We start from the raw sequence: 15,673 nt of genomic DNA, 5'->3' as shown, positions 1-15,673 counted from the left end.
AGCAAGCAGGTAGCAATGAAAGTAGGAATCTTTCTTTTTAACCCTGTAAGGGGGTGGTGCACTGTACCCGAAGATACTGCCATATCGGGTCAATGCATAGGGCGACGGAAGCAAGCTTCGAAATCGGCCCCCGTTCTCAAAAATCCATTTAATATATGGTCCCCAGATAGGGGACGTATCAGATATTAAACTGATAAGAACAGATACTACACTTGATCTTAGCCAAAAGGCCGAGAAGCGATAACCGTGAAAGGGGCGGGCCCAACAAGGTCCCCTTCATGGGCACTATCACTGCTTGCTGTCAGGGAGGCTGCCAGACAATTTTCCATGCACACTCTGGGCTGGGGGGCAGTCAACCACCAGTACACACAGCAGAACCTAAACCCATACCATTATTGCTAAGCAGCAAGACAGGGGCCCATTGCACTCCCACGGGGCCTTTTTAAATGCAATCCATAACCCGGATTTGCCAGGAACCCTTCTTACTCCTCCTACTTGCATGTGACACTGGGCTTAGGATCTGCATAGGAAACACACACACAAGCACACACCTACCTTTGTTGCCTGCAGATGCCTCCTTGGCTGTCCCCAAACGGTATCAAACCAACACCCACGGGAAGCTGTAAGCATAGAGGACATGCCTGCACCCCATTGGACTTACCTGTGTGGGTTAAATCCGGGTTATTTGACAACCTATGGCGGTGATGGTTCTGCTCAGGCAGAGCAGTGCTGATGCTCCTCATAAAGCTGTCGCTGCTGTGAAGGTTCTAGGTGACATCACAAATCCCTTTGGTTACATACACAACAAAGCTGGGTTGTTGTTGTTTACACTCTGCAAGGCCTGTGGAAGTGAGTGACATCATAGCACTGTAGTTCTGAGGGTTCAAGATGGATGCAACAATCTCCTGTTGCTTCTATGAAGGCCGTAATAGACGACATCACCAAACAGCTCCATAGTCACATACACAGCAAAGGAGAGATGTTGTTTACACCTAGTGATGTCAGTGGTATTGAGTGACATCACAGCACAGTGCTAAGGCTCCTGGGCCTGGACACAGCAGCGGCTGCAATATCTCAACGGAGAATACGTTTATATCTATGTGTGTGTGTGCGCATATATATATATATATATATATATATATATATATATATATATATATATTTCTCCGCCGAAATCACTTTTAAACCCATTTCCACCTTTTTTTCCCTTCTCTTCCTCTTACTTTTTTTTCACGTTTTTTTACGTTTTTCTCCTTTTCGCCTCTTTTCTGGGCGTATTATTCTTCTTTTTCTTCTTTTTTTTCGTCTAATGCATACCCCATCAGTGCAGCAATGCTTATTCAATACCGCCAGCAGATGGAGACACTGGGGGATAATTTTCTAAGGATTTATACTGATTTTTCCTGTCTGAATTTGTCGCACAGAAAGTTGCAGGCCAAATATGTGTGACATTTCTGCGACTTTAGCTTCTAGAGCATTTTTACAACATTATACATAGGTGCTGAATACATAAAAAGCGACTGTTCAGCGACAGACAAGTCGCATCGGCTGAAAGTAGGCCAGAATGTCAGTCCATGTTGGAGCAGGTTTAGATACAGTCTAAAGCATAGATCTCAAAGTCTGTGCACAGAATTTAGCAAGGGCCTCGCACCTTCTGATGCATCAGGTAGGTGCACAATAGCATAGCCTAACCCTCTGTACTTTGGTCTATATTGATGCGGGACATAGACAGCCAGCTGATGACCAATCCATTAGTGCAATGGATGGCTGGAAGCATTTGTCTTTGCCTTTGCAATACCACAGAAGCAATGCATGGTCAATGTACAGCAATGACACACCTGTGTGAACAGCCAGGAGACCCCCCCCCATGTTATGTTACATAGTTACATAGTTAGTACGGTCGAAAAAAGACATATGTCCATCACGTTCAACCAGGGAATTAAGGGGTAGGGGTGTGGCGCGATATTGGGGAAGGGATGAGATTTTATATTTCTTCATAAGCATTAATCTTATTTTGTCAATTAGGAACATTCAGCACCCACCCGCTATCAAGGCAGCTGCCTATCATGTCATGCCCTACCTGCACAGGTGTGCTGGCTACTCAAATGATCCAATTAAGGAGGCCATTTAGTCAGCAGCAGCAGAAGTCCTGTGCCTGGACGCTCCAACAGGGGCCAGACACAAGCAGAAGCAGAAGCAGCAGAAGCAGCAGCAGCAGCAGCAGCACCACCTTTTGTTTTTTGGCTGCAGCAGCAGCAAGGCCCACAGGGCTGGCTAGCTGGCTAGCCAGCAAGCAGGTAGCAATGAAAGTAGGAATCTTTCTTTTTAACCCTGTAAGGGGGTGGTGCACTGTACCCGAAGATACTGCCATATCAGGTCAATGCATAGGGCGACGGAAGCAAGCTTCGAAATCGGCCCCCGTTCTCAAAAATCCATTTAATATATGGTCCCCAGATAGGGGACGTATCAGATATTAAACTGATAAGAACAGATACTACACTTGATCTTAGCCAAAAGGCCGAGAAGCGATAACCGTGAAAGGGGCGGGCCCAACAAGGTCCCCTTCATGGGCACTATCACTGCTTGCTGTCAGGGAGGCTGCCAGACAATTTTCCATGCACACTCTGGGCTGGGGGGCAGTCAACCACCAGTACACACAGCAGAACCTAAACCCATACCATTATTGCTAAGCAGCAAGACAGGGGCCCATTGCACTCCCACGGGGCCTTTTTAAATGCAATCCATAACCCGGATTTGCCAGGAACCCTTCTTACTCCTCCTACTTGCATGTGACACTGGGCTTAGGATCTGCATAGGAAACACACACACAAGCACACACCTACCTTTGTTGCCTGCAGATGCCTCCTTGGCTGTCCCCAAACGGTATCAAACCAACACCCACGGGAAGCTGTAAGCATAGAGGACATGCCTGCACCCCATTGGACTTACCTGTGTGGGTTAAATCCGGGTTATTTGACAACCTATGGCGGTGATGGTTCTGCTCAGGCAGAGCAGTGCTGATGCTCCTCATAAAGCTGTCGCTGCTGTGAAGGTTCTAGGTGACATCACAAATCCCTTTGGTTACATACACAACAAAGCTGGGTTGTTGTTGTTTACACTCTGCAAGGCCTGTGGAAGTGAGTGACATCATAGCACTGTAGTTCTGAGGGTTCAAGATGGATGCAACAATCTCCTGTTGCTTCTATGAAGGCCGTAATAGACGACATCACCAAACAGCTCCATAGTCACATACACAGCAAAGGAGAGATGTTGTTTACACCTAGTGATGTCAGTGGTATTGAGTGACATCACAGCACAGTGCTAAGGCTCCTGGGCCTGGACACAGCAGCGGCTGCAATATCTCAACGGAGAATACGTTTATATCTATGTGTGTGTGTGCGCATATATATATATATATATATATATATATATATATATATATATATATTTCTCCGCCGAAATCACTTTTAAACCCATTTCCACCTTTTTTTCCCTTCTCTTCCTCTTACTTTTTTTTCACGTTTTTTTACGTTTTTCTCCTTTTCGCCTCTTTTCTGGGCGTATTATTCTTCTTTTTCTTCTTTTTTTTCGTCTAATGCATACCCCATCAGTGCAGCAATGCTTATTCAATACCGCCAGCAGATGGAGACACTGGGGGATAATTTTCTAAGGATTTATACTGATTTTTCCTGTCTGAATTTGTCGCACAGAAAGTTGCAGGCCAAATATGTGTGACATTTCTGCGACTTTAGCTTCTAGAGCATTTTTACAACATTATACATAGGTGCTGAATACATAAAAAGCGACTGTTCAGCGACAGACAAGTCGCATCGGCTGAAAGTAGGCCAGAATGTCAGTCCATGTTGGAGCAGGTTTAGATACAGTCTAAAGCATAGATCTCAAAGTCTGTGCACAGAATTTAGCAAGGGCCTCGCACCTTCTGATGCATCAGGTAGGTGCACAATAGCATAGCCTAACCCTCTGTACTTTGGTCTATATTGATGCGGGACATAGACAGCCAGCTGATGACCAATCCATTAGTGCAATGGATGGCTGGAAGCATTTGTCTTTGCCTTTGCAATACCACAGAAGCAATGCATGGTCAATGTACAGCAATGACACACCTGTGTGAACAGCCAGGAGACCCCCCCCCATGTTATGTTACATAGTTACATAGTTAGTACGGTCGAAAAAAGACATATGTCCATCACGTTCAACCAGGGAATTAAGGGGTAGGGGTGTGGCGCGATATTGGGGAAGGGATGAGATTTTATATTTCTTCATAAGCATTAATCTTATTTTGTCAATTAGGAACATTCAGCACCCACCCGCTATCAAGGCAGCTGCCTATCATGTCATGCCCTACCTGCACAGGTGTGCTGGCTACTCAAATGATCCAATTAAGGAGGCCATTTAGTCAGCAGCAGCAGAAGTCCTGTGCCTGGACGCTCCAACAGGGGCCAGACACAAGCAGAAGCAGAAGCAGCAGAAGCAGCAGCAGCACCACCTTTTGTTTTTTGGCTGCAGCAGCAGCAAGGCCCACAGGGCTGGCTAGCTGGCTAGCCAGCAAGCAGGTAGCAATGAAAGTAGGAATCTTTCTTTTTAACCCTGTAAGGGGGTGGTGCACTGTACCCGAAGATACTGCCATATCGGGTCAATGCATAGGGCGACGGAAGCAAGCTTCGAAATCGGCCCCCGTTCTCAAAAATCCATTTAATATATGGTCCCCAGATAGGGGACGTATCAGATATTAAACTGATAAGAACAGATACTACACTTGATCTTAGCCAAAAGGCCGAGAAGCGATAACCGTGAAAGGGGCGGGCCCAACAAGGTCCCCTTCATGGGCACTATCACTGCTTGCTGTCAGGGAGGCTGCCAGACAATTTTCCATGCACACTCTGGGCTGGGGGGCAGTCAACCACCAGTACACACAGCAGAACCTAAACCCATACCATTATTGCTAAGCAGCAAGACAGGGGCCCATTGCACTCCCACGGGGCCTTTTTAAATGCAATCCATAACCCGGATTTGCCAGGAACCCTTCTTACTCCTCCTACTTGCATGTGACACTGGGCTTAGGATCTGCATAGGAAACACACACACAAGCACACACCTACCTTTGTTGCCTGCAGATGCCTCCTTGGCTGTCCCCAAACGGTATCAAACCAACACCCACGGGAAGCTGTAAGCATAGAGGACATGCCTGCACCCCATTGGACTTACCTGTGTGGGTTAAATCCGGGTTATTTGACAACCTATGGCGGTGATGGTTCTGCTCAGGCAGAGCAGTGCTGATGCTCCTCATAAAGCTGTCGCTGCTGTGAAGGTTCTAGGTGACATCACAAATCCCTTTGGTTACATACACAACAAAGCTGGGTTGTTGTTGTTTACACTCTGCAAGGCCTGTGGAAGTGAGTGACATCATAGCACTGTAGTTCTGAGGGTTCAAGATGGATGCAACAATCTCCTGTTGCTTCTATGAAGGCCGTAATAGACGACATCACCAAACAGCTCCATAGTCACATACACAGCAAAGGAGAGATGTTGTTTACACCTAGTGATGTCAGTGGTATTGAGTGACATCACAGCACAGTGCTAAGGCTCCTGGGCCTGGACACAGCAGCGGCTGCAATATCTCAACGGAGAATACGTTTATATCTATGTGTGTGTGTGCGCATATATATATATATATATATATATATATATATATATATATATATTTCTCCGCCGAAATCACTTTTAAACCCATTTCCACCTTTTTTTCCCTTCTCTTCCTCTTACTTTTTTTTCACGTTTTTTTACGTTTTTCTCCTTTTCGCCTCTTTTCTGGGCGTATTATTCTTCTTTTTCTTCTTTTTTTTCGTCTAATGCATACCCCATCAGTGCAGCAATGCTTATTCAATACCGCCAGCAGATGGAGACACTGGGGGATAATTTTCTAAGGATTTATACTGATTTTTCCTGTCTGAATTTGTCGCACAGAAAGTTGCAGGCCAAATATGTGTGACATTTCTGCGACTTTAGCTTCTAGAGCATTTTTACAACATTATACATAGGTGCTGAATACATAAAAAGCGACTGTTCAGCGACAGACAAGTCGCATCGGCTGAAAGTAGGCCAGAATGTCAGTCCATGTTGGAGCAGGTTTAGATACAGTCTAAAGCATAGATCTCAAAGTCTGTGCACAGAATTTAGCAAGGGCCTCGCACCTTCTGATGCATCAGGTAGGTGCACAATAGCATAGCCTAACCCTCTGTACTTTGGTCTATATTGATGCGGGACATAGACAGCCAGCTGATGACCAATCCATTAGTGCAATGGATGGCTGGAAGCATTTGTCTTTGCCTTTGCAATACCACAGAAGCAATGCATGGTCAATGTACAGCAATGACACACCTGTGTGAACAGCCAGGAGACCCCCCCCCATGTTATGTTACATAGTTACATAGTTAGTACGGTCGAAAAAAGACATATGTCCATCACGTTCAACCAGGGAATTAAGGGGTAGGGGTGTGGCGCGATATTGGGGAAGGGATGAGATTTTATATTTCTTCATAAGCATTAATCTTATTTTGTCAATTAGGAACATTCAGCACCCACCCGCTATCAAGGCAGCTGCCTATCATGTCATGCCCTACCTGCACAGGTGTGCTGGCTACTCAAATGATCCAATTAAGGAGGCCATTTAGTCAGCAGCAGCAGAAGTCCTGTGCCTGGACGCTCCAACAGGGGCCAGACACAAGCAGAAGCAGAAGCAGCAGAAGCAGCAGCAGCAAGGCCCACAGGGCTGGCTAGCTGGCTAGCCAGCAAGCAGGTAGCAATGAAAGTAGGAATCTTTCTTTTTAACCCTGTAAGGGGGTGGTGCACTGTACCCGAAGATACTGCCATATCGGGTCAATGCATAGGGCGACGGAAGCAAGCTTCGAAATCGGCCCCCGTTCTCAAAAATCCATTTAATATATGGTCCCCAGATAGGGGACGTATCAGATATTAAACTGATAAGAACAGATACTACACTTGATCTTAGCCAAAAGGCCGAGAAGCGATAACCGTGAAAGGGGCGGGCCCAACAAGGTCCCCTTCATGGGCACTATCACTGCTTGCTGTCAGGGAGGCTGCCAGACAATTTTCCATGCACACTCTGGGCTGGGGGGCAGTCAACCACCAGTACACACAGCAGAACCTAAACCCATACCATTATTGCTAAGCAGCAAGACAGGGGCCCATTGCACTCCCACGGGGCCTTTTTAAATGCAATCCATAACCCGGATTTGCCAGGAACCCTTCTTACTCCTCCTACTTGCATGTGACACTGGGCTTAGGATCTGCATAGGAAACACACACACAAGCACACACCTACCTTTGTTGCCTGCAGATGCCTCCTTGGCTGTCCCCAAACGGTATCAAACCAACACCCACGGCAAGCTGTAAGCATAGAGGACATGCCTGCACCCCATTGGACTTACCTGTGTGGGTTAAATCCGGGTTATTTGACAACCTATGGCGGTGATGGTTCTGCTCAGGCAGAGCAGTGCTGATGCTCCTCATAAAGCTGTCGCTGCTGTGAAGGTTCTAGGTGACATCACAAATCCCTTTGGTTACATACACAACAAAGCTGGGTTGTTGTTGTTTACACTCTGCAAGGCCTGTGGAAGTGAGTGACATCATAGCACTGTAGTTCTGAGGGTTCAAGATGGATGCAACAATCTCCTGTTGCTTCTATGAAGGCCGTAATAGACGACATCACCAAACAGCTCCATAGTCACATACACAGCAAAGGAGAGATGTTGTTTACACCTAGTGATGTCAGTGGTATTGAGTGACATCACAGCACAGTGCTAAGGCTCCTGGGCCTGGACACAGCAGCGGCTGCAATATCTCAACGGAGAATACGTTTATATCTATGTGTGTGTGTGCGCATATATATATATATATATATATATATATATATATATATATATTTCTCCGCCGAAATCACTTTTAAACCCATTTCCACCTTTTTTTCCCTTCTCTTCCTCTTACTTTTTTTTCACGTTTTTTTACGTTTTTCTCCTTTTCGCCTCTTTTCTGGGCGTATTATTCTTCTTTTTCTTCTTTTTTTTCGTCTAATGCATACCCCATCAGTGCAGCAATGCTTATTCAATACCGCCAGCAGATGGAGACACTGGGGGATAATTTTCTAAGGATTTATACTGATTTTTCCTGTCTGAATTTGTCGCACAGAAAGTTGCAGGCCAAATATGTGTGACATTTCTGCGACTTTAGCTTCTAGAGCATTTTTACAACATTATACATAGGTGCTGAATACATAAAAAGCGACTGTTCAGCGACAGACAAGTCGCATCGGCTGAAAGTAGGCCAGAATGTCAGTCCATGTTGGAGCAGGTTTAGATACAGTCTAAAGCATAGATCTCAAAGTCTGTGCACAGAATTTAGCAAGGGCCTCGCACCTTCTGATGCATCAGGTAGGTGCACAATAGCATAGCCTAACCCTCTGTACTTTGGTCTATATTGATGCGGGACATAGACAGCCAGCTGATGACCAATCCATTAGTGCAATGGATGGCTGGAAGCATTTGTCTTTGCCTTTGCAATACCACAGAAGCAATGCATGGTCAATGTACAGCAATGACACACCTGTGTGAACAGCCAGGAGACCCCCCCCCATGTTATGTTACATAGTTACATAGTTAGTACGGTCGAAAAAAGACATATGTCCATCACGTTCAACCAGGGAATTAAGGGGTAGGGGTGTGGCGCGATATTGGGGAAGGGATGAGATTTTATATTTCTTCATAAGCATTAATCTTATTTTGTCAATTAGGAACATTCAGCACCCACCCGCTATCAAGGCAGCTGCCTATCATGTCATGCCCTACCTGCACAGGTGTGCTGGCTACTCAAATGATCCAATTAAGGAGGCCATTTAGTCAGCAGCAGCAGAAGTCCTGTGCCTGGACGCTCCAACAGGGGCCAGACACAAGCAGAAGCAGAAGCAGCAGAAGCAGCAGCAGCACCACCTTTTGTTTTTTGGCTGCAGCAGCAGCAAGGCCCACAGGGCTGGCTAGCTGGCTAGCCAGCAAGCAGGTAGCAATGAAAGTAGGAATCTTTCTTTTTAACCCTGTAAGGGGGTGGTGCACTGTACCCGAAGATACTGCCATATCGGGTCAATGCATAGGGCGACGGAAGCAAGCTTCGAAATCGGCCCCCGTTCTCAAAAATCCATTTAATATATGGTCCCCAGATAGGGGACGTATCAGATATTAAACTGATAAGAACAGATACTACACTTGATCTTAGCCAAAAGGCCGAGAAGCGATAACCGTGAAAGGGGCGGGCCCAACAAGGTCCCCTTCATGGGCACTATCACTGCTTGCTGTCAGGGAGGCTGCCAGACAATTTTCCATGCACACTCTGGGCTGGGGGGCAGTCAACCACCAGTACACACAGCAGAACCTAAACCCATACCATTATTGCTAAGCAGCAAGACAGGGGCCCATTGCACTCCCACGGGGCCTTTTTAAATGCAATCCATAACCCGGATTTGCCAGGAACCCTTCTTACTCCTCCTACTTGCATGTGACACTGGGCTTAGGATCTGCATAGGAAACACACACACAAGCACACACCTACCTTTGTTGCCTGCAGATGCCTCCTTGGCTGTCCCCAAACGGTATCAAACCAACACCCACGGGAAGCTGTAAGCATAGAGGACATGCCTGCACCCCATTGGACTTACCTGTGTGGGTTAAATCCGGGTTATTTGACAACCTATGGCGGTGATGGTTCTGCTCAGGCAGAGCAGTGCTGATGCTCCTCATAAAGCTGTCGCTGCTGTGAAGGTTCTAGGTGACATCACAAATCCCTTTGGTTACATACACAACAAAGCTGGGTTGTTGTTGTTTACACTCTGCAAGGCCTGTGGAAGTGAGTGACATCATAGCACTGTAGTTCTGAGGGTTCAAGATGGATGCAACAATCTCCTGTTGCTTCTATGAAGGCCGTAATAGACGACATCACCAAACAGCTCCATAGTCACATACACAGCAAAGGAGAGATGTTGTTTACACCTAGTGATGTCAGTGGTATTGAGTGACATCACAGCACAGTGCTAAGGCTCCTGGGCCTGGACACAGCAGCGGCTGCAATATCTCAACGGAGAATACGTTTATATCTATGTGTGTGTGTGCGCATATATATATATATATATATATATATATATATATATATATATATATATATTTCTCCGCCGAAATCACTTTTAAACCCATTTCCACCTTTTTTTCCCTTCTCTTCCTCTTACTTTTTTTTCACGTTTTTTTACGTTTTTCTCCTTTTCGCCTCTTTTCTGGGCGTATTATTCTTCTTTTTCTTCTTTTTTTTCGTCTAATGCATACCCCATCAGTGCAGCAATGCTTATTCAATACCGCCAGCAGATGGAGACACTGGGGGATAATTTTCTAAGGATTTATACTGATTTTTCCTGTCTGAATTTGTCGCACAGAAAGTTGCAGGCCAAATATGTGTGACATTTCTGCGACTTTAGCTTCTAGAGCATTTTTACAACATTATACATAGGTGCTGAATACATAAAAAGCGACTGTTCAGCGACAGACAAGTCGCATCGGCTGAAAGTAGGCCAGAATGTCAGTCCATGTTGGAGCAGGTTTAGATACAGTCTAAAGCATAGATCTCAAAGTCTGTGCACAGAATTTAGCAAGGGCCTCGCACCTTCTGATGCATCAGGTAGGTGCACAATAGCATAGCCTAACCCTCTGTACTTTGGTCTATATTGATGCGGGACATAGACAGCCAGCTGATGACCAATCCATTAGTGCAATGGATGGCTGGAAGCATTTGTCTTTGCCTTTGCAATACCACAGAAGCAATGCATGGTCAATGTACAGCAATGACACACCTGTGTGAACAGCCAGGAGACCCCCCCCCATGTTATGTTACATAGTTACATAGTTAGTACGGTCGAAAAAAGACATATGTCCATCACGTTCAACCAGGGAATTAAGGGGTAGGGGTGTGGCGCGATATTGGGGAAGGGATGAGATTTTATATTTCTTCATAAGCATTAATCTTATTTTGTCAATTAGGAACATTCAGCACCCACCCGCTATCAAGGCAGCTGCCTATCATGTCATGCCCTACCTGCACAGGTGTGCTGGCTACTCAAATGATCCAATTAAGGAGGCCATTTAGTCAGCAGCAGCAGAAGTCCTGTGCCTGGACGCTCCAACAGGGGCCAGACACAAGCAGAAGCAGAAGCAGCAGAAGCAGCAGCAGCACCACCTTTTGTTTTTTGGCTGCAGCAGCAGCAAGGCCCACAGGGCTGGCTAGCTGGCTAGCCAGCAAGCAGGTAGCAATGAAAGTAGGAATCTTTCTTTTTAACCCTGTAAGGGGGTGGTGCACTGTACCCGAAGATACTGCCATATCGGGTCAATGCATAGGGCGACGGAAGCAAGCTTCGAAATCGGCCCCCGTTCTCAAAAATCCATTTAATATATGGTCCCCAGATAGGGGACGTATCAGATATTAAACTGATAAGAACAGATACTACACTTGATCTTAGCCAAAAGGCCGAGAAGCGATAACCGTGAAAGGGGCGGGCCCAACAAGGTCCCCTTCATGGGCACTATCACTGCTTGCTGTCAGGGAGGCTGCCAGACAATTTTCCATGCACACTCTGGGCTGGGGGGCAGTCAACCACCAGTACACACAGCAGAACCTAAACCCATACCATTATTGCTAAGCAGCAAGACAGGGGCCCATTGCACTCCCACGGGGCCTTTTTAAATGCAATCCATAACCCGGATTTGCCAGGAACCCTTCTTACTCCTCCTACTTGCATGTGACACTGGGCTTAGGATCTGCATAGGAAACACACACACAAGCACACACCTACCTTTGTTGCCTGCAGATGCCTCCTTGGCTGTCCCCAAACGGTATCAAACCAACACCCACGGGAAGCTGTAAGCATAGAGGACATGCCTGCACCCCATTGGACTTACCTGTGTGGGTTAAATCCGGGTTATTTGACAACCTATGGCGGTGATGGTTCTGCTCAGGCAGAGCAGTGCTGATGCTCCTCATAAAGCTGTCGCTGCTGTGAAGGTTCTAGGTGACATCACAAATCCCTTTGGTTACATACACAACAAAGCTGGGTTGTTGTTGTTTACACTCTGCAAGGCCTGTGGAAGTGAGTGACATCATAGCACTGTAGTTCTGAGGGTTCAAGATGGATGCAACAATCTCCTGTTGCTTCTATGAAGGCCGTAATAGACGACATCACCAAACAGCTCCATAGTCACATACACAGCAAAGGAGAGATGTTGTTTACACCTAGTGATGTCAGTGGTATTGAGTGACATCACAGCACAGTGCTAAGGCTCCTGGGCCTGGACACAGCAGCGGCTGCAATATCTCAACGGAGAATACGTTTATATCTATGTGTGTGTGTGCGCATATATATATATATATATATATATATATATATATATATATATATATTTCTCCGCCGAAATCACTTTTAAACCCATTTCCACCTTTTTTTCCCTTCTCTTCCTCTTACTTTTTTTTCACGTTTTTTTACGTTTTTCTCCTTTTCGCCTCTTTTCTGGGCGTATTATTCTTCTTTTTCTTCTTTTTTTTCGTCTAATGCATACCCCATCAGTGCAGCAATGCTTATTCAATACCGCCAGCAGATGGAGACACTGGGGGATAATTTTCTAAGGATTTATACTGATTTTTCCTGTCTGAATTTGTCGCACAGAAAGTTGCAGGCCAAATATGTGTGACATTTCTGCGACTTTAGCTTCTAGAGCATTTTTACAACATTATACATAGGTGCTGAATACATAAAAAGCGACTGTTCAGCGACAGACAAGTCGCATCGGCTGAAAGTAGGCCAGAATGTCAGTCCATGTTGGAGCAGGTTTAGATACAGTCTAAAGCATAGATCTCAAAGTCTGTGCACAGAATTTAGCAAGGGCCTCGCACCTTCTGATGCATCAGGTAGGTGCACAATAGCATAGCCTAACCCTCTGTACTTTGGTCTATATTGATGCGGGACATAGACAGCCAGCTGATGACCAATCCATTAGTGCAATGGATGGCTGGAAGCATTTGTCTTTGCCTTTGCAATACCACAGAAGCAATGCATGGTCAATGTACAGCAATGACACACCTGTGTGAACAGCCAGGAGACCCCCCCCCATGTTATGTTACATAGTTACATAGTTAGTACGGTCGAAAAAAGACATATGTCCATCACGTTCAACCAGGGAATTAAGGGGTAGGGGTGTGGCGCGATATTGGGGAAGGGATGAGATTTTATATTTCTTCATAAGCATTAATCTTATTTTGTCAATTAGGAACATTCAGCACCCACCCGCTATCAAGGCAGCTGCCTATCATGTCATGCCCTACCTGCACAGGTGTGCTGGCTACTCAAATGATCCAATTAAGGAGGCCATTTAGTCAGCAGCAGCAGAAGTCCTGTGCCTGGACGCTCCAACAGGGGCCAGACACAAGCAGAAGCAGAAGCAGCAGAAGCAGCAGCAGCACCACCTTTTGTTTTTTGGCTGCAGCAGCAGCAAGGCCCACAGGGCTGGCTAGCTGGCTAGCCAGCAAGCAGGTAGCAATGAAAGTAGGAATCTTTCTTTTTAACCCTGTAAGGGGGTGGTGCACTGTACCCGAAGATACTGCCATATCGGGTCAATGCATAGGGCGACGGAAGCAAGCTTCGAAATCGGCCCCCGTTCTCAAAAATCCATTTAATATATGGTCCCCAGATAGGGGACGTATCAGATATTAAACTGATAAGAACAGATACTACACTTGATCTTAGCCAAAAGGCCGAGAAGCGATAACCGTGAAAGGGGCGGGCCCAACAAGGTCCCCTTCATGGGCACTATCACTGCTTGCTGTCAGGGAGGCTGCCAGACAATTTTCCATGCACACTCTGGGCTGGGGGGCAGTCAACCACCAGTACACACAGCAGAACCTAAACCCATACCATTATTGCTAAGCAGCAAGACAGGGGCCCATTGCACTCCCACGGGGCCTTTTTAAATGCAATCCATAACCCGGATTTGCCAGGAACCCTTCTTACTCCTCCTACTTGCATGTGACACTGGGCTTAGGATCTGCATAGGAAACACACACACAAGCACACACCTACCTTTGTTGCCTGCAGATGCCTCCTTGGCTGTCCCCAAACGGTATCAAACCAACACCCACGGGAAGCTGTAAGCATAGAGGACATGCCTGCACCCCATTGGACTTACCTGTGTGGGTTAAATCCGGGTTATTTGACAACCTATGGCGGTGATGGTTCTGCTCAGGCAGAGCAGTGCTGATGCTCCTCATAAAGCTGTCGCTGCTGTGAAGGTTCTAGGTGACATCACAAATCCCTTTGGTTACATACACAACAAAGCTGGGTTGTTGTTGTTTACACTCTGCAAGGCCTGTGGAAGTGAGTGACATCATAGCACTGTAGTTCTGAGGGTTCAAGATGGATGCAACAATCTCCTGTTGCTTCTATGAAGGCCGTAATAGACGACATCACCAAACAGCTCCATAGTCACATACACAGCAAAGGAGAGATGTTGTTTACACCTAGTGATGTCAGTGGTATTGAGTGACATCACAGCACAGTGCTAAGGCTCCTGGGCCTGGACACAGCAGCGGCTGCAATATCTCAACGGAGAATACGTTTATATCTATGTGTGTGTGTGCGCATATATATATATATATATATATATATATATATATATATATATATATTTCTCCGCCGAAATCACTTTTAAACCCATTTCCACCTTTTTTTCCCTTCTCTTCCTCTTACTTTTTTTTCACGTTTTTTTACGTTTTTCTCCTTTTCGCCTCTTTTCTGGGCGTATTATTCTTCTTTTTCTTCTTTTTTTTCGTCTAATGCATACCCCATCAGTGCAGCAATGCTTATTCAATACCGCCAGCAGATGGAGACACTGGGGGATAATTTTCTAAGGATTTATACTGATTTTTCCTGTCTGAATTTGTCGCACAGAAAGTTGCAGGCCAAATATGTGTGACATTTCTGCGACTTTAGCTTCTGGAGCATTTTTACAACATTATACATAGGTGCTGAATACATAAAAAGCGACTGTTCAGCGACAGACAAGTCGCATCGGCTGAAAGTAGGCCAGAATGTCAGTCCATGTTGGAGCAGGTTTAGATACAGTCTAAAGCATAGATCTCAAAGTCTGTGCACAGAATTTAGCAAGGGCCTCGCACCTTCTGATGCATCAGGTAGGTGCACAATAGCATAGCCTAACCCTCTGTACTTTGGTCTATATTGATGCGGGACATAGACAGCCAGCTGATGACCAATCCATTAGTGCAATGGATGGCTGGAAGCATTTGTCTTTGCCTTTGCAATACCACAGAAGCAATGCATGGTCAATGTACAGCAATGACACACCTGTGTGAACAGCCAGGAGACCCCCCCCCATGTTATGTTACATAGTTACATAGTTAGTACGGTCGAAAAAAGACATATGTCCATCACGTTCAACCAGGGAATTAAGGGGTAGGGGTGTGGCGCGATATTGGGGAAGGGATGAGATTTTATATTTCTTCATAAGCATTAATCTTATTTTGTCAATTAGGAACATTCAGC

At 45.9% G+C, this 15,673-nt stretch overlaps 7 non-coding genes across 7 annotated transcripts; all 7 read right to left on the bottom strand.

Annotated features, from left to right (window-relative positions):
• Positions 1–51: 51 nt before the first annotated feature.
• Positions 52–242, bottom strand: LOC130341844 (U2 spliceosomal RNA). Its single transcript, XR_008881607.1, has one exon. It is a non-coding gene; the product is annotated as a U2 spliceosomal RNA (small nuclear RNA).
• A 2,097-nt stretch (positions 243–2,339) lies between these two features.
• On the bottom strand, positions 2,340–2,530 carry LOC130341800 (U2 spliceosomal RNA). The gene has a single exon (XR_008881571.1). It is a non-coding gene; the product is annotated as a U2 spliceosomal RNA (small nuclear RNA).
• Positions 2,531–4,616: 2,086 nt separating this feature from the next.
• LOC130341843 (U2 spliceosomal RNA) lies at positions 4,617–4,807 on the bottom strand. Its single transcript, XR_008881606.1, has one exon. It is a non-coding gene; the product is annotated as a U2 spliceosomal RNA (small nuclear RNA).
• Positions 4,808–6,859: 2,052 nt separating this feature from the next.
• Positions 6,860–7,050, bottom strand: LOC130341842 (U2 spliceosomal RNA). Its single transcript, XR_008881605.1, has one exon. It is a non-coding gene; the product is annotated as a U2 spliceosomal RNA (small nuclear RNA).
• Positions 7,051–9,132: 2,082 nt separating this feature from the next.
• On the bottom strand, positions 9,133–9,323 carry LOC130341841 (U2 spliceosomal RNA). The gene has a single exon (XR_008881604.1). It is a non-coding gene; the product is annotated as a U2 spliceosomal RNA (small nuclear RNA).
• A 2,090-nt stretch (positions 9,324–11,413) lies between these two features.
• On the bottom strand, positions 11,414–11,604 carry LOC130341840 (U2 spliceosomal RNA). Its single transcript, XR_008881603.1, has one exon. It is a non-coding gene; the product is annotated as a U2 spliceosomal RNA (small nuclear RNA).
• Positions 11,605–13,690: 2,086 nt separating this feature from the next.
• LOC130341839 (U2 spliceosomal RNA) lies at positions 13,691–13,881 on the bottom strand. The gene has a single exon (XR_008881602.1). It is a non-coding gene; the product is annotated as a U2 spliceosomal RNA (small nuclear RNA).
• Positions 13,882–15,673: the final 1,792 nt, after the last annotated feature.

Source organism: Hyla sarda, unplaced genomic scaffold (genome assembly GCF_029499605.1).
Source record: "Hyla sarda isolate aHylSar1 unplaced genomic scaffold, aHylSar1.hap1 scaffold_629, whole genome shotgun sequence".
In the NCBI taxonomy this organism is placed as follows: domain Eukaryota; kingdom Metazoa; phylum Chordata; class Amphibia; order Anura; family Hylidae; genus Hyla; species Hyla sarda.
This window is presented reverse-complemented; position numbering and strand designations above follow the sequence as displayed.